Source organism: Protopterus annectens, chromosome 4.part0 (assembly GCF_019279795.1).
Source record: "Protopterus annectens isolate FY-2018-M chromosome 4.part0, PAN1.0, whole genome shotgun sequence".
In the NCBI taxonomy this organism is placed as follows: Eukaryota; Metazoa; Chordata; order Ceratodontiformes; family Protopteridae; genus Protopterus; species Protopterus annectens.
The window spans coordinates 1,333,245,552-1,333,271,506 of record NC_056733.1 but is presented as its reverse complement, the minus strand read 5'-3'; positions in this window follow the sequence as shown (position 1 = coordinate 1,333,271,506).

Below are 25,955 nucleotides of genomic sequence, written 5' to 3'. Positions count from 1 at the left end.
GAGTGGGACCACAGATGCCGTACACCACTCCTTGGGCACGTATCCTGTGGTAAGGCTGAGATTAAACAGCAGCCTTATGTGCGGGTTTAATTCCTCATTTAGCTCATGTAGCACACATCCGGGGACACCATCCGGTCCCATTGATGCTGTGTTTTTAGCTTTAGAGAGAGCAGCTTTCACCTGCGCATTTGAGATGTCTGGGAGGCTACACTCCGCTGGGATAGTTATCCCTCCTTTAGGGGGGGAGAGGGGGGTGAAGTTTGCACTGAACCTGTCTACCAGTATGTTGGCAATGTCTGTGGGTTCAGTGATTTTTGTATCATTTTGGACTAATTCTGAGCATATCTGGGAGTTTCTACCCAGGTTCCTAACATAGCTGAAAAAGGCCTTATGACTGTCCTTTGAATCCATGGCTATTTTTCTCTCAAAATTGGCCTTAGTTGATTTTATGAGTGCTCATATTTTTTTACTAATAATGATCAGGGGTGACTTCCCTTTTATGGATTTTGTTCTATCATCTAATAGCTTTCTCCTCTTATTGTAAAGTTTGTTAATGGCTGGGGTCCACCAGACTGGACGTTTGCCCTTTGTGGAAAGAGTCTTGGTTTTATTTGGGATTGCCTGATCCATGCAGTCCTGGAGGTGTTCATAGAAGGCATTTGTAAGGGCTTCCACAGCTTGGGTTGTGGTTTCCACTGGCTCAGGGGCCTTGAAGGATACCACACCAGTCTTGAGTAGTGTGAAGTTTGCTTTTGAGAAGTTCTTCACTGTGGTCTTTTTTGTTTGGGGTGGGGGCGGGATGTAGATTTCCAGTGAGATTAGTTTATGATCAGATCTCACCAATGAGGGATATACTTCCAGTGTGGAGCATTTTGTCCCTATGTTTGTGATAATGAGATCTAGTATATTTTCTCCTCTCGTGGGAACAGTGACTAGCTGTTCCATGGCATTTGAATTTATGAACTCCAGGAACCATTGGGCTAGAAAGTTAGGGCTTGAGTAATGTTCCCAGTCTATATTCGGGTAGTTGAAGTCACCCAATATGATGGTGTTTGGAGATACATTTATACCCTCCAGTGTCTTCAGGAAGGCTGTGTGGGGTTCCTGAGTTTGAGAGGGTGGCCTGTAGCATGCTACAATTTGTAGAGCAGTTTTGCCTATGGTTAGTTGCACCTGGATGGTTTCCGAGCTTGTGCGTTGCCACCAACCTGGAGGTGTGGGTATCCTTTATGAATATGGATACACCCCCTCCTTTTGTGGTGTGGTCCGGGTTTTGGGGCCGGAACGCATGATATGAGGTAAAACCTAATAGTGCCGGGGTGCTCTCAGGAGCCTTGAACCAGATTTCAGTTACAGCATAGACATCGATGTTCTCCATACTGAGAAGGGCCTCGAGTGCGTACATTTTGAGATTTAGACTTCTGGCATTGAGCAGCATTACCGTCAGTTTCTTCCCATTATTGTTTTCTAGGGTGGTATGTTTAGAATTTGAGCCTTGCCTAAAAAAGGCACTATGGGGGTGGCAAGAGCCTTAGCCAATATCCGGAATCCCAGGGGTGACAGGTGCAAGCCGTCCCTTGCGAAGCAGCGTGGCTTGTCAAGCATGTCATCCCAGGCAGACAGACACTGGATCCCCTTTGAATGACACCAGACATTAAGCCAATTGTTAAAGCTGATCATCTTGTCTCTATATTGTGGCATCATTCTTGGTGAAGGAAGGATACTGCTCAGGGTCAGGGTCATACCTGCCTGGGCTACATAATCAGAGAGCTCCTCTATGTCTCTTTTCATGTAGTCCAGGGAGGTACGTCTCAGGTCATTCATACCAGCATGGACAATGACTGTGTCATGTTTGTACCTTCCATGGAGTGACCCAAGTGCTTGTGTTATGTGGCGGATTCTAGCGCCCGATAGGCAGCTTACTGTGACCCTCTCCTTGTTCAGCCTGGTGAGTGGGACGTCAGTGTGTCTGACTATGGAGTCACCTATGACAAGTATGTTTGGTGTTGTATTTGGCCTTAAGGGCTGTGACTGCTTTGCACACTGATTTTGTGGTTTATGTGTTGCTTGTGGGGTGTCTTGAGGTAGCAGTTGTTTGTGTGTCTGCTTTGGAGGCCTCTGCTGTTTAGGTAAATTTTTACTCAGAGCCTCTGAGTATGTCTTTGTGTGTTTATGTGTTTGATTAAGTGGTGTGGTAGCATTATGTGAGGCTGGTTTTGTGGTGTGTGTAGTTTCCTTCTCCTCCTGTCTGGTCTTGCCAGTCCTGAGTTGAGAGAGCTCAGCCTCCAGTTTGGCTAAATAACTGCATCTCTTGCAAGTATTTGTGTTATGTGGGAGGAGGAGAGGGTTGTCTGTGTACATGAGGCAATTGTAACATTGCCTCAATATTCCCAGATTCACCAACTGGGCAGGAGAGGACACCAGCATCTGGCCCTTCGACATGCTAGAAAAATTAAGAAGTTAGGTATGAGACTGAATAAGAGAGGACTTAGTAAGGAAGTGGGTACTCCTGGGGGGGTTTCGCAAGTGAGGGACTTTGTATAATATAGAAGTGACAAGTGCTGAGCTTTTTTTTTTGAGAAAAAAAAAAACTTTTAGGAACAAGTGCTGCGCTTTTTAGTCAAGGGATATACTGTTTAGGTTACTAGTAGAGCAGTTCTAAGGGAAAAAATGAAGAACAGACTTTATGGAGCCAGAAAAAGTTTAACCTTGTTAAACCAGCGCTGCCCGATGCTGCTCTAGTGGCAACTCCGCGCTAAAGCACGCTAAAGCGTGTTTTATAGCAGGGGGCTGGAAAAGGCAGGAAATGACCCAAAATGGCCACTGAACTACAAGTTACTGTCTTAAACCACTCCTCTGAGGACAAACAGGCAGCTCAGTACTCCCCACTCCCACTGGTGAGTAAAGAAACTTCCCCCTGACCAAACAAAGAAAATGGAGAAGTACAGGAACCAAGACAAAGCCCAGGGATCAGCAAAATCTGATCATTGGAACAAACTAGCCAGGAAAGTTAGGAGAACAAGAATATTTTTTTGTTTTTTTCAAGTTTTTTTCACAGACAGAACAGAAAACACAATAAATGCTTTGCTTTTCGATTAAATGCTATCAAAAGCTAGTACACTTGAGTGTATTAGCCTGTAGTTTAACGTTTAAGCAAACTTAAACTAAGAAGTGCAACCAACAATTAAAGCTTATAAAAACAGGAAAAACAGGTAATACCACTATAAAATAGACAGAAACAGTCGTCGAATAACACAAATGGTCGAAAAATGCAAGAAAAAAATACTTAAAATCTGGAAAGTTGCTTTTTCCTTTCTCTGCTGCTCTAGGAACTCTGCTGGATACCACGAGGAGCTGTGCTGAGTTCTCTACAGCCAGAAAAGCCTGCCAAAGCGTGCTTTATAGCAGGGGGCTGGAAAAGGCAGGAAATTACCCAAAATGGCCACTGAACTACAAGTTACTGTCTTAAACCACTCCTCTGAGGACAAACAGGCAGCTCAGTACTCCCCACTCCCACTGGTGAGTAAAGAAACTTCCCCCTGACCAAACAAAGAAAATGGAGAAGTACAGGAACCAAGACAAAGCCCAGGGATCAGCAAAATCTGATCACTGGAACAAACTAGCCAGGAAAGTTAGGAGAACAAGAATATTTTTTTTTTTTTTTCAAGTTTTTTTTCACAGACAGAACAGAAAACACAATAAATGCTTTGCTTTTCGATTAAATGCTATCAAAAGCTAGTACACTTGAGTGTATTAGCCTGTAGTTTAACTTTTAAGCAAACTTAAACTAAGAAGTGCAACCAACAATTAAAGCTTATAAAAACAGGAAAACAGGTAATACCACTATAAAATAGACAGAAACAGTCGTCGAATAACACAAATGGTCGAAAAATGCAAGAAAAAATACTTAAAATCTGGAAAGTTGCTTTTTTCCTTTCTCTGCTGCTCTAGGAACTCTGCTGGATACCACGAGGAGCTGTGCTGAGTTCTCTACCATAACTGTTAATAGCTTAGCATCTTCCCAAAGAAATAGTTTTGCAAAGCAACAATAAACAGAGAGATAAAAGCTCTACAGAACCTCCCAGAAATTAAATAAAGGGAACATGAAAAGCTTCAGTGACAGATAACATTACAAATATATCACAAATAAAGGCTTACAAGAAATAAAAAAGGTCAATGTTTAAAACTTAGGTCTGATATTTAAAACTCACTTGAGATATGCAAAGTCCCACTAGAACATACCTCTAAACCTCTTAACTAAAGAAACCTGGACAAAGCCAAACATAATGAGGGTAGAAAGGCCCACAAATAGAGGCATGTTTTAAATATTGCTCTTATGAACTTAGAACATTGCTAGAATTATGAACTTAGAAAATTACTAGAATAACAAGTTTTGCATTAGCCTTCATATTCTGAAGGATAAGAAGTCTGAAATTTAAATGTCTGTCATTATTTAGTGAATTCAATCTCCGGTTGTTTGCTAGAAAACTATAAAGTTTATAAGGAACGAACCAAAAATATGAGGCAAAAATCTGGACATTTTATGAAAATCCGGACAGTTGCGATGTATGCTCTAGAATAGAAAAGGGGATATTATAAAGTCCATCTACAAAAACAAGTGAGATAGATGAACATCAAAACAAAAAAAAATGCAGGACTCTGCCTTCTCTCACTACTTGTGGTGTAATGGAAAAAAATGTTATGCACAGTGTTTAGGGAGAACTGAGCTGAAAATATGCAATATTCATCAATATGCATAATCTTCAGGTAAACCCTCCAATGCTGCACATTTGTATTTCTACTATACGTAGTTAAGAAGTATTTGTATCTTTATAGTACATACACAGTTACTGAATGCCTTCAATATATTTAACCATACAATAGTTCCTAAAACTTACAATATCAAGGGCTCTAAGAAAGCTTAATAGAGAAGTCAGTATGCTCCCTTAGTAACTGAGAATGGTATGTAGAAATTAATGGCCTATATGTGGAATAACAGTACACTACCAACTAGCTGTTTAAATTATTGTTGTGTCTTTCAGCTTTTCCCAGTTAGGGGTCGCCACAGCGCAACTCCAGTCTGCTAATGATTGGCAGTTGATTTTTACGTGCCAAGTTGCCAGCCCTGATGCAAACCTTCAACGAAGGTATGCCCATTCATGCATGTCTCCACGCAGAAGACGCTCTAGCTGAGAATTGAACCGGACAGAGTCTTACTGTGAGGCGACAACGCTACCCCAGCACCTGTATCTGAAATTGTTGATGATGATTCACTCAGCTTTGTTATGCATGCAGATGATATCATCTAATTTCAGTATGCATTAAATAAAACTGAATCATGGCCAATTAGCAATGACATACAGGTGAATGTTAACAAAACTAAACCTAATTCCTATAATTAATTACTTTACTAGTGTAATGATTATATAGCTGCTATCATGATCAAGAGAGTTGATACCTACAAAGATTTAGGAATAGGTATGAATTACAAAAATAACAAAGAGTTTAACATTTTAAGAACACTTAGAACAAAAAAGTGTACAATGTTGCTCACTGAATGGATTGATGAGACTTGAAATTCCATGCAAGTAAAATTAGAAAGTGATAATATGGAAATTTTAACAAAAAATAAAATAAAGCTTGCTTAAACATTTCAGAGATAAATCCTTTTCCCACCAGTAGGCAGGTAGATGGGCCTTTGAGTCAGTCTGTTCAACAGCTGCTGTGGATTTTTTTTTTCTCACATCTTCTTTTCAAGCTCATGAATCCAGAAGAATAATGGGAAAACTATATTTGTTATTTTTACATCAGTGATGAGCTACTAATTCACAATTATATTTTATAACAATGCATTGCTGCTAAAACCAATTCCAATAATGTTAAAATAAAAAAGACCAAGAAATATAGTTAAAGGTCATGTAGAGCTGTCGTTTGTTGTATACAGCTATGTCATGATTTGAACAACAAAGTCTGAAAACACTTGAAGGCAATGTCTTAAACAACACTCAGATGGAAGATATTCATGGAGTAAAAAATGCTTTAATGCATCACACAGCAAAATACACAAGGCATTAGATAAGCGCTTTCGTCTGCAAACATCCAGACTTTATCAAGTCTGAAAGTGCTTTTCAACACCACCATTAAATAACCCATTCAATTAAATCAATGAGTACATTTAAAGGAACCATCTCTCTTTTAACAATTCATGAAATATGTATAGTAAATAAAATAACACAAAAATCTTTTCACAATTTAGCAGCCTTTTCAACTAAAATTGGCTTTAAAGACAAGTGGTCGTTAAGGCCAGGAGGATGGCAAGCATTTAATCTAAGCTGCCATTTAAGCTCACTTTTCTCTACTGAGGTGGCCCAATTACCCCCCCCTGACATTTTTCACAACCACTTCCAAAATGCCAAATTTGAAGACAGAAAATGATGTGCAAGTGAGAGAATGTTTGTATAAGGCATTGTTCATATTTTGGGTATTAATTGCGTATAGGTGTTCATTGACTCTCTTCAGAGCCCTTTCCATCTTACCCACATAATATGCTTTACAACCTGAACATACACTCAAATACACTAAACCACTTGTGTTTCAATTACCCCCTACTAGTCTAACATTATAAATGGGGTCTCCCAAAATAACTACTTTTGCTTTCAACACATAAGGGCAATAATTGCATCTCCCAGATGGCCTTTTGCCATTGTCAATCTTCCTATTGATTGGCCTGAACCCAAAACCTGAACTTGTTCATTGTTGCACTCCATGATCACCCAGTTGTTACGCAAAATATCTTTTACATTATTACCAAAACAACCGAAATGGAAAGACATGGAATTCAAAAAATCAGGAGTGTCAGGCAAATCCCAGTCACTCAAAGAGGTACCATGACTAGTTCTAACATTCATACAATCCTGACCCAACAAAGGTAAAAACTTGTGGCCCCAACCTTCCAAAACTTCCATACTCATCTGTTGCACCAAGTGGCTGGGGTATCCCCTTGCTGTAAATATCTGTGTCAATGTCCCTAATTCCCTTTTGAGGTTTTCCACGGTTGAGTACATTCTTGCTCCCCTTATCATTTGTCCCCTGACCAGGTTCCTCTTGACATGATATGGGTGTTGACTGTTAAACTTCAAAAAACAGTTAGAATAAGTGGGTTTGCGAAAACCTCTAGATGAGAAATGCCCTGACTCAAGGTCCCGAGTTATATTAACATCCAAGTAATCTATAGTTAGTCTGTTGTAAGTGTGAGTGAATTTAAAATAAGAACATACCCCATTGATATATTCTATGAATTCATCCACAATGAGTTTATCACATCTCCATAAAATAAAGATATCATCAAGATATCACCCGTAAAACAATTATTCCTGTTTAAACATGGTGTTAAAAATTAACTTATCCTCCCACTTAGCCATTACAAGGTTAGCATAAATGGGGGCACAACTGGTTCCTATTGCCACACCCCTTACCTGTTTAAAATATTCCTCCTCAAAGGAAATAAAATGATTGTGGAGTATCTTCTCCATCAATTCCATAACAAAATTTATCATTGTGTTACTCAATTTTGAATATTCAGTTAAGGCTTCATGGAATAACTGCAGGCCTTCCTCGTGTGGGATTGAATTAAATAATTCAACAATGTCTATCACTGAGAACAGGAAAAAATGTGACTTGATCCTGGTTAAAAAATCCCAAGAGTCTTTAATGATGTGGGTGACCGAACTTAACACCTCCTTAATCAACCTGTCCACGAATATCCCCAAGGAATAAGCTGAACTGTTTGGTCCGGCCACTATAAGCCTGTAAGGGGGATGGTTCACAGTTCTGTGGACCTTTGAGATTTCAAAAACTGTGGGAATGAGAGGAAAATAATTTTTTAAGAAGGACAGGACATCTTCATTAATTATCCCTTGGTATAAACTGTCTTCTAAAAAAAACTGTAATCTCCTGTGCGCAATATGTATTTCATTTAAAGAAGCAGGAGAATATTTCTCTGTATCATACAAAAATGTCCGTAATATCATTCACATAATCCATTCTCCCCACTATACCACCCCTCCCCCTTATCAGGCTTCATAACACTTATTTCATTTGTTTCTCTAAGGTTGTTAAGTAACATCATCTCCTCATGAGTCAAGTTATAAAATTCATTCCTATGGATCTTGTGTTCATGGAAAATATCTCTCATACAAATCTTTTCATAGTGGGCCAACAATGGGTCCAGGAGGGTGTTGTAAAGACTCTTTTTCTTCATATTCAAAGACCCACTCATTTGTTCACGTTTATCCTTAAAAAGAATTTGGAAGTTGAGTTTTCGACTATACAACTTAAAATCAATGTGTGTTAGAAATATCTGGTTTCTTAACCGGAACAAATTTGAACCCCTTATCAAATAGGGAGAAGTAAACCTCTGTTAAATTCTCATTTGTGTAATTAAAAATGTTGTATCCATTCATAATAAGTAATTTGCCTCCAGAACTAGACAAAATAGCTTCTAGTTGTTTCCCCTGGTTTGAAACCTGTTCTGGTTCCGGGTATTCCAATATGTCATGATTTGAAAGTAATGAATGTTCAAGTCTTACAAAATACACATTTTTCATATCTTTAAGACTACATCCAACAATAGAGCAAGAGTATTTATGGATATATCTGTATATAAGCTGTTCTACTACTCATCAATAACAGACTCTACAAAGGAACAACTCGCAGAGCACAGTGCAGAGAAGTTGAACTCCCTTATTAGTGTTTTCCAGAGAAAATCACTGTCAGAGTGTTTCTAAGTGTGTGCTACTACTAAGTCCTTTCTTTTTTGAGATTTCTGCTTTTTTCATGTTTGTACAACCATGTAGTTGGCATAGGTTTGAGGGGCTTGCCATATGGAGGGTGCAGAGAGACGTATCCCACAGCAAATAATGTGTGTAGTTAATTTTTCATCAAGTTGATTGCTGACCAGTTGATTTCAGGGCATTGTTTCCTCTTGGAATTGTAACTCAGTGACTCATAGTTAAAGCCTATGTCTACCCATCTATAGAGTTGTTTTCAAATGAGAGCCCAGACTTATTGTCATTCTGTTCAATGAAATTATATAATATTGAAATATCTTAATCCAGTCAGATTCTATGCTTTTTTATTCATTCAGCAAATATATCACTAGCTTCAAAACCTAATCTGAATCTGAATTAAACTTTTTATGCAATTGGACAATGGCAGCAATATAAGGCTTATATATGACTGGACACATGAATAAAAGGCTTTAACATACATTGTGTTTGTGTGCATAAGTCACTGACACTAACAGGCACATGTTAGTCAAGGCACCTAGAGGCACTAAAGAGCAGTAACAGAGCATGATGTGGGTTCTACAGTGTACAAAAAAGCATATAATCATGCTATTCATATGAAAACACCACCTTGACATGAGATGAATTTATTTGGCATTGCACCCTGTTGCATTGCCTTGATGCCTGTTATTGCACATCATGCGATGGCAGAAACATGCATCAATGCAAATGTACTCCCATGTTCCTCTAAATATTGACCTGTTTAGTGTTCCTAGTTTCTGAGGGCACTGAGTGTGGAAGGACCCTCAGATGGTTCTCCAAAGAGGCCTGAATAATATCTTTACTTAATGTATAGAGACCACCAATAGTACATGCTGGCAGCCACTTATGAGGGTCCCCAAAATAAGATTGAAGCCTGGTCCTGCTTTGCCAGGGCAGTGACTGGTACAACCAGCATCATCCACCCAGTTGAGCAGTGCAGGCACCACTAAAATGACCAGAAAGTGGCATCACCTCAACCTTGCATTTCACAGCATTATAATACATAACTTCCAGGGCAATTGCAGGACATATGATTCATCTAAATTTACATTTCTTTCATGTTTTTCAGCTCGTAAACAGATTGAAAAAAACAAGATCCTTTTCCAAATGCATGTGGACCATCTCTCCATGATATACGGTTAAGTATGCATCTATAATGTTGTACCAGAATATCATAGGATCATAGGAGGTTACTAGGCTATTGGCCCTGAGGCCCTTATAAGCCTAGCCAAGAGTTTAGCCCATGTTTAGACAAGTCAGCAACTGATGCCCCTGTCCAGCAGGGACATGGGTGGCATCCCAGGGGTATAGTTTCTGTTTCCCATCCAGTTATCCAGATTGCGCTTAAAAAGGGGTAAAGAGGTACTCTGCTTGATGTGCAGAGGGAGTCTATTCCATAAATGGGAGAGTCTCTGGGACACAAATCTGTCCCACCAACAAGTCCTATTGATGTCACAGTTCAGGTTGAGGCCACGTGTGTGAGTTACTCGAGTGGAGAATGACTTGTGGATATACAGCAGTCCCATCAAGGTCGGGTCTGTGATCACCTTGTATGCCAGACAGAGGTCACCTCTGAGGAATCTGTTTGAAACTGAGTAGAGAGATAGGGCTTTTAGCCTATCTGTTTATAGTAGATGTTTGAGGCCCTGGATTCTCCATGTGAGGAACCTCTGTGGTCTCTCCAGCTGCTGCATGTGCTTTGCGAGGTACATGCCAAAAGGGGTGTTGTACTCAATAATGGGCCTTAAAAGGGAAGAATACAAGGATGTTATGACCTTCTTGTCCCTGGATGAGATACCTTTACTTATGAGGTCGGCCATGTAGAAGGCTTTCCGTACAATGGAAGCAACATGGTGGTCAAAAATCAGGTTGCTATCAACCTGGATGCCCAAATCCCTCACTACTGATTGTGTGCTTAGGACATTGTTATTAATGGGATAATTTGTGGGGACATCACTCTCCCCAAAGCGGATGATGATGCATTTTGAGGTATTCAGCTTGAGGCCACATCACTAGGGGAATTAATGACAGCAACCCAGCTTGCAGTTATCTGCAAAATTGGTCAGCCATAGCTCACTGGTTTTGGCCTGCACCTCAGAAAAGTATATCCCAAATAAGAGAGGCCCCAAGACTGAACCCTGGGTTACACCACTTGTTACAGGTCTACTGCTTGAGGTGGCTTCCCCTATTTTGACTCGGTGGGTTCTATTAGTGAGCCAGTTTGCTACCCATCTGGTAAAATATGGATTGATGCCTAACTGAGAGAGTTTATCTATTATGCCCAAGTGGGAAATAGTGTCAAAGGTTTTGCCAGGTCAGGGTAGGTGATGTGTACCTTCTTCCCCTCATCCATGGCAGCATCTGTACCCTAGGCAATATTAACCATGCCCATCCTTGTTCCTTGATGATACAGCGCTGCAGTGGGGGCATCCCCAGTGGTGGCATATAATAGGGGAAATTCAGGCTGCTACCCAGAGCCCACAGTGCCAGGAGACCCATGACCAGTACAGGAACAGGTTCCCACAGTTGTGACTACCACTGCTGCATGGCATTTATCTGTTCATTTATTTATTTTTTAAGTAAAGAAATGCCATGCAGCATTTACAAAAATAAATACTCAAGCAGCCCCAGTATGGAACAACCTATGGGGAGGTCTGTGCACTTGAACAATCATTTCATGGGCTTTCTGTTGCCAAACCATTCCATGAATTATGAGACAGCATTGTCAAGAAGCAGGAAGACTGTGATGTCTGAAGGGGCTGCTACAGTGCAAAACAGCAGAAGCACTAGTAGTAGTTAGCTGATAAATCACTGGAACCACCACGATATAAAATCCAACAAATGATGTGTTTAATTAGAGAGAAGAACAAGCGCTTTCACGCACTTTACTAGTGCGCTTCATCAGGTTACATTAAACAGGTCTAGTCATTATCCTTATATACAGAAAATACACCCTAATTAACAAATAGATTGAACAATTAAGCAAATTGATATACTTATCAAGAATCATTTCCATTTAAAGTAATATAGAGACAAATGCTTGTTCCAATTACATCCAACTTTGTCAGGAATAATATAACTATACATAAGCAATACTATCATTTTCAGTTTTAAAACTTTATCTCAAGACAAGAATTATTTTATTAAAAGCTCTGATTCTAAACACCAATCATAATAAGAACATTGTCATAAATTAGTCTATATAAAACCCATCATTCCATGTACACTATATATAAATTATAAAATCCATTCAAAGACAACTATAGTATACCAAAAGGGAAGGAAAAAGGGGGGGGGAGCAGAAGGAACGAATAGAGTGTGTGGGGGAAGGGGAGAGGAGAAAGGGAAGAGGAGGGGGGGTAGAAGGGGGGGGAGGGGGGGGAAGGAAAGGAAAGAGAAAAGGGGAAAAAAGGCATACCAAATAATAATGCCAAAACATCTGACTGGAGAGGCGTGGAAGAACATTACCTACAACCAGCAAACCCCCATAAATATTTCATGACTAATCTAAAAAATATATATGAATCAACCATGGGTGGAATAAGAATATTAACCTGAATAAAATATACAAAATAGTGATCGTTTATAAGAGTGCAGGCCTAATACTAAGAGTCGAATTCAAACCAGGCTCCATATGAGCCCTGAGGTTTAAGATCCACTTTAATTCATTCAATTCAAGGGCCCCTGTTAGATCTCCTTCCCTTTTATTAGGATGTAGGATCTGTAAAACCCTAAATTTAAAGACATGAGCCGGACATAACTGACAGTGTTTGGCCAAAGCATTGTTGGTATTAGCTTTTCTTATATCGTATACATGGTTGTAAATGCGATCTTTAAGTCTACGTGTGGTCATTCCCATGTAGTAGGCCTCGCAATTTTCACATGTGGCCAAATAAACGACATTTGTTGTGTCACAGGTGGCATAAAATTTCGGTTCAAATATCATCCCCAGCTCTAAACGCTCAAATCTCTGCACAGTTGAAATAAACTTACAAGTACAACATCTCCTACAGGGAAAAGTTCCCTGCCTAAATCTTGTCCTAATATCTAGGGGTTCAATTTTTACCTTCTCCCTGCACAACAATCTTTTAAGGTTAAAACAATTGCTATACCTAAAACTAGGTCTCTCCCCCACTATTTTCAATAGATCTCTATCAGTACTAAGTAACTTCCAGTTCCTAAAAATAATATCCTTAATGTATCTTACATCATTCGTATATTTAATATCATAGTGGACCTTAGTTCTAGTATTACCAGGGTGCCTACCGAAAAACCCATTCTTAAATGCTGCTCCACGAATAGGGGTAGTATTATTTCTATAATCCATAACTAGCCGAGATGGATATCCCCTATCCAAAAAACATTTAGCCTGAAAATCCAAAAGACAATTCTCCTTTTCACCACTATTGCAAAGTCTAGTTACTCTCGACATTTGATTTTTTACCACGTTGGGAAAAATATATCTTGGATGCATACTCTCATAATGGAGTATGCCGTTCCCCCAACAAGGTTTTCTATATAAAGAGGTGGAAATCTCATTCAAAATATTCTTATTAATAGTAATATCAAGGTAATTCACCTCCATGAGAGAGTACTCAAATGTAAATTCCAGGAATGTAGTGGTCGAACCCATATAATCTACAAGAGAACAATCTAGTAGTAGTGTGAAGTAAATTGTTTTAATTATTCCTGACTGGTTACCAGATATTTATAACTCTCAACCTCTTAACTCATGAATCAATGACAGATTTTAAATATCCTCTTCTATACTTAAAAAGTTGCTAGAATAACAGGTTGCATTAACATGCATTTTCTGAAGAATGCAGACTCTGAAACTCAAACGTCTGTCAGCAGCACTAAATGACTGCAATCCCCAATTTGTCAGGAAACCGCACTTTAAAGTAAGCTGTACTGGCTGTTTCACCTGTTTTTGGTTTCATTATAAGTTATATGTTCATAGGTTCATAGGTTGGTACTAGGCTATCGGCCCTAAGGCCTATACAAGCCTAGCCATAACAATTCCCTGTCTATTTCTTCCCACAGTATTTACTTCCCTGGACCCCTATCTAGCAGGGTGACTGACGTGATCCCCGGGTGAATTTCCTTTCTCCCATCCAATCATCAAGGTTCCTTTTGAAGAGGACCAAGGATGCGCTCTGCTTGACATGTCTATTCCAGAGTCTGGGGAGTCTCTGGGTCAGGAACCTATCCCTCCAGCATATTTTGTTTATTGTGATGACAAGGGTTAGATCCCTGGAGCATGTGGCTCTGAGGAATTGGGGTTTCCTTAAGTGTAGCATGTCCAACAGCTCTGGGTTTGACATGGCCTTGTATGTTAAGCAGAGATTGCCTCTGAGTCGACAATATGAGACAGAGTATAGCTGGAGTTTTTTAAGGCGGTCAGCATAGGGCATCTGCTTTAGGCCTGTGATTCTTTTAGTGAGGTATTTCTGCGGCCTTTCCAGTTGTTGCAGATATCTTGAGTGGTACATACCAAATGGGGCATTGTATTTTATAATGGGTCTAATGAGGGATGAGTACAGTGGGACAATGACCTCCTTTTTTCTGGATGAAAAGCCCTTAGTGATGAGGTGTGCCACATAGAAGAATTTCCTTACTGTTGTGGTGATGTGGTTATTGAAGGTGAAACCACTGTCCACCTGTGTCCCTAAGTCTCTTATCACACTTTCAGTGTTTAGTGTACTGCCACCTATGTGGTAATTCATGGGTGCATGTTTTTTTTCCCAAAGGGGATAACTATGCATTTCTTGACATTGAGCTTGAGCCCATGGCTCTGGCACCAAGCATCTGTTTCTGTAAGGCCCTTTTGTAAAGTATCCACATCATTAGGGGATTCAATAATGGCTCCCAGTTTGCAGTCATCTGCGAACTTTGTTAGCCAGAGTCCATTAGTGTTGGCCTGTACTTCAGAGAAGTCGATGCCAAACAAGAGCGGCCCCATGTACAGTTTTTAAATTACTTCATAAAAGATAAATTTGACTTTTGAACTCCAAAGTTTAAAGATGCAAAGTAAAGGGGCTTTTAAATGTAAAAAGTATGGAAAATTATTGTTTTATTTTTTTTTAAGTGAAAATTAAGTTTCTGCAAAGTCTCCTAGGAACCGCTTACATGCTCACTAATTTGATCCCACATCCCAAAATGCTGTTATCAGCCAAAGGACCCATACATGACCTGGTTATGGCTTTCTGTTTACATACTCAGCAACTAATATCTGGTGGATGGATATGGATTTCATCAAAATCCTAGCATGACTCTATGATTATACATATATATATATATATATATATATATATATATATATATATATATACATATCGATCAGAATGATTTGTATTGGAGGCATAATGTTTAAACATAAAAAAGTATGGGGAAATTGTTTTTAGTTTCGACAGCAGGTTTTGCAGAGGACTAAGGTCATGAACTGTTAATGAGCTATGAAATGCAATGGTCTGTTCAATAAGTGGTTGGATAAGTGGCCACTCCAGTGGCATAGAGGGATAATGCCCTGACTACATCTCAAGTGACCAGGGTTCCATTAGCATTTTGGCTGACTGATGGAGTGGCAGGGAGGGATGGGCATGCCCATCCCAGTGGGTGGGTGGTACATGGGCATTTCTCGATGATGACCCCTAGTGGAGGCTTGGGATGTCACCAGAAGAGGTGTGGTCTAAATAGGTAGTGTTGGGCCTGGCTGAGCTGCTGCAAAGGTAGGGTGAAACCCCACATTCCCAACTTGGGCCATACCACAAAGCTACAAAGAGGAGGAGGAGGGAGAAACAGAGTAAGACAGATGCTCTGACATGCCGAACCCCATTGCTTTTGGTCTTTGATTGGCCACAACAATTGCTGGAGTAAGTCTGTGGGGGCATGGAGTAAATGGAACACCCAGTGCAGACAGGGCACGAGGGCCAGGCCAGTAACAATGATGTGCAAGAAGGGAGAAAAAGGGAGTTGGATAAGTGAGACATAAACTAGCACAATGATCTTCCTAGAGTGACTACAAATGGCCTTTAGAGGTAGATTGTATAAATACTATGCTTTTCAAAGTTTAAGTTGTTATCTGCTATTGCCCTTATATCTTTAGTTATGATGTCCTTTATTATAATTTCAATATTTTCCTTGTAATCATAAGTTATGTCTGTTTTGCCATCTTTCATGATATTACATTTACTGACATTAAAGGTGGGGTCACCACTTCTGCATCAGTTTCTTTTGTAGACCTTGCTGGAGAATTTTGGCATCTTTTAATAAAGCAGTAATCGATTTTGCATCTTTCAGTATATATAGTTATCCATTTCCCACATTTGTATTACCAACTCAGTAGAGTTCTCTGCATGACCCCATAGTAATCCTCACTATGTTGTACAGTAAACTCCTACTCTGACCTGCTGCATGCTGTTGCTTAACTAGTGTATTATCCATTGAATAACAAATAGATTAATATAGCAGTTATTCCATTCTGTGCAATATTTTTAATGCCTTAACAAGAACAAGACGGGTAATATGCAGTGCCAGCCTTTCATCTAAAGCTCCATATCTAACAGAAGTAGGTTCACTATGCCATTTTGGATAAGCTCCATTACAACTCCATCATTTTGCATTGAGCAACCTCCCTCCTGTTTTTAAACTGGTACCACTGCAGCTTGCTGCCATTAGTCAGGAAAATATCCTCATGTAAGCATTTTAGTTAATATGATAGAGAGTTTTAGTTTGGTTTTCTTTGATTCTGTATCTGCCATGTATATCTTCTGGTACCATGAAACTTCAGTTTTTAATTTTATTAGTGGTAGCAATTATCATATCTGTTCTTATACAAGATGTGCTTCCCTTATCTCTGGACCATGCTAACATATTGCTTTATTGTGATATTTGTATAAATGTTTCTGCAAGTGATCACTTCATTGTTAATTGATAATATTTTCCAGATGAGCGTGGACACTTAGCTGAAAGCCAAATCTTTAAATGTCACACTGGTTGACTTTCACCCCTTCAGCAGAAATTGTGCAACCATGGAAGATGGTTATATTAGTTGAAGGAGTAGGGATGAAGTCCCATACAATGTTTTGTCATTACACAGCTTTTACAGATGTAATTTTCAGAGGTGCCCAACTCAATGCATCTGCCATTTGATGAATTGGTTCTGGACAAATTGACCTACACTATAACAATCACAATTTACCCTTTCAGTTTTCTGATCTCATTAAATAATGCCTTATTGCTTTCAATTTTAAGATAAAGGTGAGTTTACCCTTGAAAGTGAAAGGTTCGATAAGAAAAGTAAGAAGCCAGTAAGCTTTATTTAACATAGAGTTGTTTTTATATGACTAGGGTGATTTTGGAGGCTGAGAAGTACCTCTTTTTTGTGTCTTATTAACTTTATGCTTCCACCAAAAAGTTCTATCGCATTTAGCACTATATATGTGTCTTTCTAGAATGTTCACAAACCCAGAAGTTAGTACTATTACAGAACTCACGGACTGCCCATAGCAGATTTAATTGAGTCAATGAAGATAGTATAGTCTGTTTTCTTAATGATATTTATTAAATTATAGTTTCTGTTGTTAAAATCAAGGAAAGAAGAATTATTTCGAACTGAATTTCATTATAGACAATCAGATAATGATCTGTGTTAACTACATAGAATGTAACCACAGATAGAGAGTACTAAGTGTCTACGTTCGCCAGCATGATAGCCCTACTTGAATTTTGTTATGATCAACATAATCAATTAATATTTAGACTTATTCTAAAAATAAAAAACATAGATGGGCTATAAAGGATGCAACAAATATGGCAGTAGAGTTAGGTAGAAGACATGGTCTGTGGAGCAAAGGTTTGGCTCAAAGACCTTTGGGGTGGCAGAGAATATGGAGTCTAAAGGAGAACTGGTGCACTTCATTGTAGAGTGTGGGAGTATATTGGTTAGTGTGAGGAGAAAGGGCAGACATTATCTAGAGATGAGGATGCAACAGTAGGACATGGGCAAAAGCTGTCAGAGAGGTAGAGAAAACTGGGACAGCAAAGGACAACAGGAAAGAAGTTAATGTGGAAGGATTAGTGAAGGCAACAGTGCCAAATGAAATAGGTGAGACAGATCCAGAAGTGGTCATGCGGGTGGAAATTTGGTATGGACAGGTACTCGATGGGATGAGAGGAACTGAGGGCTAAAAGGACTGAACAATGGACTGGACTTGTAGAAAGCATGGAGGAGAAATGGAAAAGGGATAAGGTACAGCACGAAGAGGGACACAGCCAACACAGACAGTGAGGACTGCTGAGGCTTCAATAGGGTGGGAAAATTATACATTTCAGAGGTAGTGACATGACAGGAAATGGAAAAGAAAAAAGCCATGTGATGACACTAATGTTCCAGTGATTGGAGACTTGATCATAAATGCTTTTAATACTAATTGCAAGGGAAACAGGACAGACCATGTTACTGTGACATATGTATTGGGGCTTAGACTTGGTAAGACATAGGAGGTGAAGGCCAAAGTGGTCACCAAGAAGGAGAACTGAAGACATATTGGGGTGCACGTAGGCATCATGAGCTGTCAAAGGACACAGTTGAAGTGACAGCAAGCAGTATCAGGTTGCAGAGAAATTCTAGAACACAAAGTTGGATGTAACATTCCCAGTAGTGTTACCTGTGCCAGCAACAAGCTAGCTGATGAAGGTAAGGATTAAGGTGTATCATGTCATCCTATATCAGCCACTGGATTGCCAACTGGCTCACAGATAGGATGCAGATAATCAAAATAAGGGAAGTTACAAAGAGGCCAGTCACCAGTGAAGTCCCCCAGAGTTCTGTCCAGGGACCTCCCCTGTTTGTCATTTTATTATTATTTTTTTATTTTATTATTTTTTATTTTACATTTGTTGACCGGGCTAGTCTAACTGGATATATGTCCATTTTTAGTAGAGGCCCGGGGAGATAAGCTCCATGACACACAGATAAAATAACAGCAAAAAACATAAAATAACATCAGTTGTATATACAAGGATATTTCTGGTTAACACAGAAATATTCAGTGAGGTCATCTACTTTTCTGAAGTAAAAGCCCATACCAAAGGGCTCTGGATGACTAAGTTTGCAGACGACTGCAAGCTAGGAGCACTCATTGAATCCCCAAATGACTTAGCCAGCCTACAACAAGGTTTGCCTCAAATAAATAACTGGTGCCAAATTATGGACTGAAACTATATGCAAAAAATGCATTATTGTATCCTTTGGGAAATCATCTACCCCAAGGAACCACCACAATGGCAATATGCCCCTAAGAGCTGGAACTTATGTGGACAGTGACCTAACTTTTGACCAACATGTGTCTATTGTTGTAAGAAACTCCTTCTATATTGCACAGCTTATAAACAAAGGGATTGTGTCTAGATCTAGGATGTCATTGTCCCCCCTTTACTCAGCCCTCAGTAGACCAGTCATTGAATATATGCCCCCTCTGGCATGAATCTGTCCAAACACATGAAACAACTAGAATGCCTACAGCGATACCTTACTAAAAGGACAGAAGAGCTAAACAACATGTTCTAATTGGATCAGCTCAAAGCCCTGTCACTATACATGGTATCCTACAGACTGTTAAGAGGTGACCAGTGTTTGGCATACAGGCCATTCTCTGACCCCTTACTGATGGATTTATGCACATCAGCAAGTCAAATGGCAACAGAAATACTCACTCTAGCTATCTAAACCTCTTCTGCAACATCAGTAGGAGAGTTTGGAGGGACAGGTATATCTCATAGAGAATAGTGAAGCTGTTGAACAGACTCACCATCCACATAACACAAAGTTCAACCCTGTCCATATTCAAGTGCAACTTAGATATATGGATAGGAAATGGAAAATATACACCAGAACTGCCTCCTGTACTACTAATGGACAGAGGCAGCTCCTGAATGCTTTATCCCATCATGGGTTCTCTCAAATTATCTATGGTATGATCCTAGTTATTCTTATTAGGGGTAATATATAATTGTTGATCATGGGATGGGTAAGGCCAATCTATAATCAAATGGGATAGGCTATTTTGAGCACAAACAGGTAATATGGCTATGCTTAAAATGGCCCACACAGACAGCTAGCCTATAACTTACCTATGAACCTATAATGACTGCTGTAGGTAGTCAGTGGCGGATTCAGGATTTTGCAAAGGGGGGGCTCAGTCTGGTTAGTTGTTTACAGAGGTGGAAATGAGAATGTGGGACACTAGAACACTGGGTTTGGTGGCTGTGGAAAGATCACGTTAGGAAGCTCTGACATCATGTGTGGAAAGACTGCCATTTACATTCAGTTGCACATGATCTTGCTGTGGATGTGGTAGTAGAAACAGGTAATTCCTGTGCAGCACACAACACATGTACAGGTATTTTCAATGCATGCCTGGAAAAGATGGTTGGTTGCCCATACCATCACATTCACCTTCCATGGCATAGTGGGCATATGCACTGTTATAACTAGAAAAGAATCCCACTGAAAGGAAAACAGCCACAGTGAAATATTTAAGTATTTTTTTTTAAATTGAATAATGATTTATGTGGAAACAGTGAAGTTCAGTTAAGTAAAGGTAACATAGCAAGTAAGAAAGTAGATATGTAAAAATCATAAAAAGCAAATACTCAGTTTAGTCATGTGCAGTCTATAAAATACTGTAACCACTGTTCCATTTTAGAAAGGATTGTAAGTCAAATTCTACTTTACTGTTACTCAACATAAAATATATACCGCCGACAGAGATGTTTGGATAAATTAGCAAAAGCTTCATTTAATGGCTGTACCAAATAATTAAACTTGTAAAACTTTCCTAAGAAGACCATAATGTTTTTGGATAGTTTACTGTTCTTTCAGTGGTTGTAAGTGCAATACATTTTCCTTTAGAAGTCTTTTAATAATAAAAATCCTACTGTACCTTCTCTCTCCTTTCAACACATTCTAGAGTGGGTGTAGTAGGGAAGGCAATGCTTGTTTCCAGGAGTTCAAAAATGCCAGTGTTGGTCATCTTCTTTCTCAAGTCAACGTCCGCTGGAACTTGAAATTGTTTTCTTTGACTTCAATGTTTTCCAATTTCATGTTCATCTGAATTTGAATAATTTTCTCTCTCAACACGTCTTCTTTGACACTGAACTTCTGTCATGTCGAACATGCTCTCAGCTTGGATTGCAGTCACCCCAGGTTCAGTGTTGTGGAAATAGTTCTCCTGATTTGGGGAATGCAATACTTTCTACAAATGTGATTAATAATTGTAACAGTCTGTAGCAATGCCTATTTCTGGGACTTGAATATAAAGTGACATTTTCTAATACAATAACTACTATCCTGTTTTCAACAATTCGGCTGATGGTTCAGCCTAATTAGCAATGCTTTCTATTGTCCATTTATCTTCACTCTTCAGGATATTTAGATCTATTTAGAAAACACATCATTGTACATGTTAGTGGTGTTGGTATCCTTGTTAACTTAATATGTTCTCTTTTGAGCAACTGACTTCTGTGGAGGTACTACCCTGACTGAATTCTGTGATGTTTTCTCTAGTGTTTGTGTCAGGCTTTCTCCCATTTTTTTTTTGCCTTTAGTCATGTCTATTGTTACCTGGAAGTTTCCCTTAATATAACACATTCTTGAACACATGTTCACATTTTATTGCCTTCTTCCAGTTCTTTGCATTGCTATTTATACATGCCTCCTTGTTATTATCTGTGGAACTCTGTATTAAAGTTTTACATAATGTACAAGATCCTCATTGTCTTTAGATATTCTTCTTTACTCAGCCACTTCTAAAGCCTTCACAGACAGTCATTTTGCCTTCCTAATCTTCCTTCTAGTCAGAATTATTTTTGCCGCTACCTGGTTAAAATCTCAAACTTCTTTCCATAGTTGATGTACTCTGTACATCATGCCTAATCCCTTATATTTATTCTTCACTTCCAGTAAATGTTCATTTGTAATATTGCTTAGCTCAAACCTCGCTGGCCTAGTCACTTGCCACTTTTCTCATTTTCTGTAGGTTCAGACTTTACAGTAAGAATATGATGGTCTTAGCCAGTTAGCTCTGGATCTTGATTTTGCTGACTGTATAGAACTCTTTCATCACTGATTACCACAATAAGAGTGACAATATCCGTGTCAATGTCCATCTCATGATATTGGATAATCCATTTGTAAAGCCATCTATTAGGCTGTTGCAAGATGGGTGTTTGCTATGACTTCTGAATTACCTTGGCAGAAAAATAACAATCTTATGACCACTGCATTTTATACACTGATGCCAAACCTGTCTGATATTCCAACTGTAGTTTTATAACATTAGCATTTGAATCACCTACAGTGAATGTAATATCTTTTTTTTTTTCCCACAAAAGGTGCAAACATCTGTGTTTGTCCATTCTTTTGCTGGTGTTGAAAACAATGCATAGTCTAAAGCATATACCATCCTCTTTGACTTAATATATCACATAATTCAACTGGTGTTCCAGTAAGTGCTGACATTGCCATAGTGAACTTTCAGATTCGCTTCACTTTTCTGTGAACACCTTGAATGAAAAGTAGAAAGTGTGTGGTTTCCAATGATGTACAACACCTTTCTACTTTTCTGTAATACTGGTACATGTGATTTATTCACTAAAATCCTTCACTGAACAATTAGTGTCACCGATTTGAATTGGATGCTTCATGCTGATTGAACTGCCATGACTGACTTCAATGACAGTACTTCTCTGAATTTCTATGTTGCCTGTGGAGTAGATGACTTCTGTGATGATAGTACTCTAACTAAGGTGGCCGCAGTTAGTGTTGTTGCCTAACAGCAAGAGGTTTTCTGGTTCGATTCTCAAATGGGGTGCCTTCTGTGTGGAGTCTACATGTTCTCCTTGTGGTCAAGTGGGTTTCCTCCAGATGTTCCAGTTTCCTCCCACATTCCAAAGACATGCAATAGGTGGCCTGGACACTCTAAATTGGTTGTAGGTGAGAGTGCATGTGAGTGATTGGTACAAATTAACTACTGTGGCAGGACTAGCCACCTTGTGGTGTAAACCTTGGCTCATGATTATTGTCACTGCTGAAGTGACACCCTGATTCCATGTGCAAAATGGGAAAAGGGGTGGAGGATGGATGGAGTACTGTAACTAGTGCGACTTCTTTGACTTTATATGTTGCTTGTGGAGTAGATGAGTTCTGTGATGGTAGCACTTTGACTTTTCTGATGGTAATTCTATGACTTTTTATGCTGCATGTGGAGCAGATGACCCCTATGATGGTAGTACTCTAACTGACTACTGGTACATCTGTGAGTTCCTATATTACCTGTGGAGTAGATGAGTCTTGTGATGGTAGTAATCTGACTGACTTATGCTTCTTTTTTGGCATTTTATGTTGTTTGTGGAGTAGATATCTTCTGTGATGGTAGTACGCTGCTTGACTTCACTGATGATACTTGTTTGCCTTTCTATGTTGCCTGTGGAGTAAATAATATCGATGATGGTAGTGCTCTGACTGATTTCACTATTTCTCTGACTCTTTAAATTGCCTGTGGAGTGGATGACTTCTGTGATGGTAGTGCTCAATCTTCATCTACGGAATTGCATTTATTTAGAGTTCTCTCTGCCATCATTATACCTGATTCTCTGACTGCTTTCATCTCATATGTTGTCTAGTAAGTACCTATAGCATCTCCTATTCTGACTTTTCATCAGTAGTGTATTGTATTTCAGTGTGGTATAGCAAAGCAAGTAAGTTACTTGTGGTGATTGTTTTAATTTTTTGGGCCTCAACAGATTTTGCTCAGGTCTGTGTTGAAGGCTGATCAAGTACTTGGCTGTTGTCTGCACTGCTGCCTTGGAAAGTTCAGAGATACTTTTCTAAATTTCCAGTATATCTTCCTACTCTGACCAGAAAAAACTGTTAAAATGTTCAATATACTTTTTGGTGTCATTGGAAGCTTCTGAAGTATGTCAAACAAATTCCACAGTACACTTGCTTTATCTTTTATGCGTGCACAGAAAAACATGAATAGAAAATGTATTTTCATTGTAAACCTTACTCCTGATGTTAGGATTCTCTTTTTTGCCACAGTAAATTTATGTTTGGTCACTAGATTGTACCGTGAATGTAGAGCAAGCCTGTCTCATTGCTTTGTGAGTGCAACACTAAGCATTTCACAATGTCCTCTACTTTGCCATGCTGTACTGTAGTATATGTCACAAACTTTCACTCATAGTAAAGTTCAAATGTTAATTACGTGAATTAATAAGTAACATTCTTCTTGGGTGTCTTTCCGCAAATAATTTGATTACTGAAGAATAGTCTATCGGGATGTTTCTGTGCATGAACAGCAACACTAAACTCCTGATGTGCTCTTGTCCCACTGTATTCCAAAGTTCAGAATCTATCAGTTTTATGGCTGAATTAGCCCTCTCTACTCCAGCAGTTGTCATACATATCTGATGTATTGGAAATTATCCTCGACTTTTGTGTTGCTCTAATCCGCTATAACGTACCCACGAGACTGAACCTTCTCCGTGTTTAAGGCCTTTCTGAAAAAAACTGAATCGTGACTGTTGATGTACTTCTCTCTTGGTTCCTAAATACATGGCAGTAGTTTTTGCTGACATGCAGCAGCTCTTGTTTGAATACAAAATGTCTAACTGCTTCTGTATCTATTCTACAAAATAAAACAATGTCAGGTACTACTGACTTAGCCAGTGGCCACATCAGCACATGTTCCGTATGCTGAAGAAAGACCACAAATGAATGCATGATCTATTCTCCACTTTGGCATGTTGCAATTACTTTACAAAACTGTTTCTGTCTGTGGGTAGTATAGTTATCAATGATAACTTAGTCGCTGCTAGAAATGAGTTGTGCTCTGATACCACATTCTCCCAATTAACTTATCTGTTGTAACTGTAAGTATATCCGGAATACATAACTCATTAACATTTCTGCAGTGTAAAAATGTAATACGTCTAGCAAGATACACACATCCTTGCATTACACAGCATTTTCTGGAAAAATAAACTGAAAAAGAAATGTAAATATTTTGTGAACAAGGAAAGATATTAAAATGTAAAAATAGCAATGCTATAAGTAGGAAGTATTGTTAACTGTGGTAATACTATATTCATAGTCTTTCCATAAATGTTATTGTATGTTTTACTTTGTACAGACACAATTATATTTTTGCTAAACTTTCACAAATTGTCATATCCTGAGTCTGTACAATCTAGACATTGGGCCAGATTCACGATGGCTTGCATGGAGTCTAAGAGTAGAGTAAGACTCCATGCAGCCATCATGTCCGACGAGCGATCCAGGAACAGCCTGCAGGGGCGTGCAAGAGAGCTCCTAAAACGGCTCTTACACGGACAGGGCTGGGATATGCAAATTACCTCAATTGCAGGCAAAAGGCATGCAAATGAGGTAGATTTGCGATTCAGGAAACCCAAACCTGTTCGAGTAAGAGCAGTGTTATTTGCAGAAATGTACTCAGTTGACAACTGAGTACCGTTCTGCAAATAGCAAAATGGAGCCGTGACAGCTCCAAATAAAGGTTGCATCCAGTGCAGGAAGCATGCCAATGGCCAAATATACAGCCATTGGCAATGTTTCCCGATGCAATATGGAAAAAATAATAATTTTTTTCTCCGATTTCCGATGTTTAAGCATAGCGCAGCACCGCGCAAACGGGCTGCGCTCTAAAAACCAGTGAGTGCTTTTTAACCCGAATAAGCAAGTTTTAGTCCATGTAAGCATGTGTGCGCGCATGTGAGCTGCTGTGAGCGTGTTTGCGCTTGTGTGCATGGCGCTGCCCCCCCCCCCCGAGGAAACAGAAAGGAAAAAGGAAGCACAACAAATAGTAGGAAGCTACCAGGGAGTACAAGCAGAGCTAGCAGGTGAAAACAATCAGAATCAGGCAATTACACAGGCAGTACACTAGCCCAGCCCAGCCTAGCACTTAAAACTCTGCAAACAACAGTCCATTATGTTTCTCACAACAGACACTGCAGTAAGCTAATAGAAGTGAAAACTGAAAAAGCTTTACTGAGGCAAAGAAATGTTAGGGGCTGCCATTGCTGTTATAAGGAGACATATGCAAC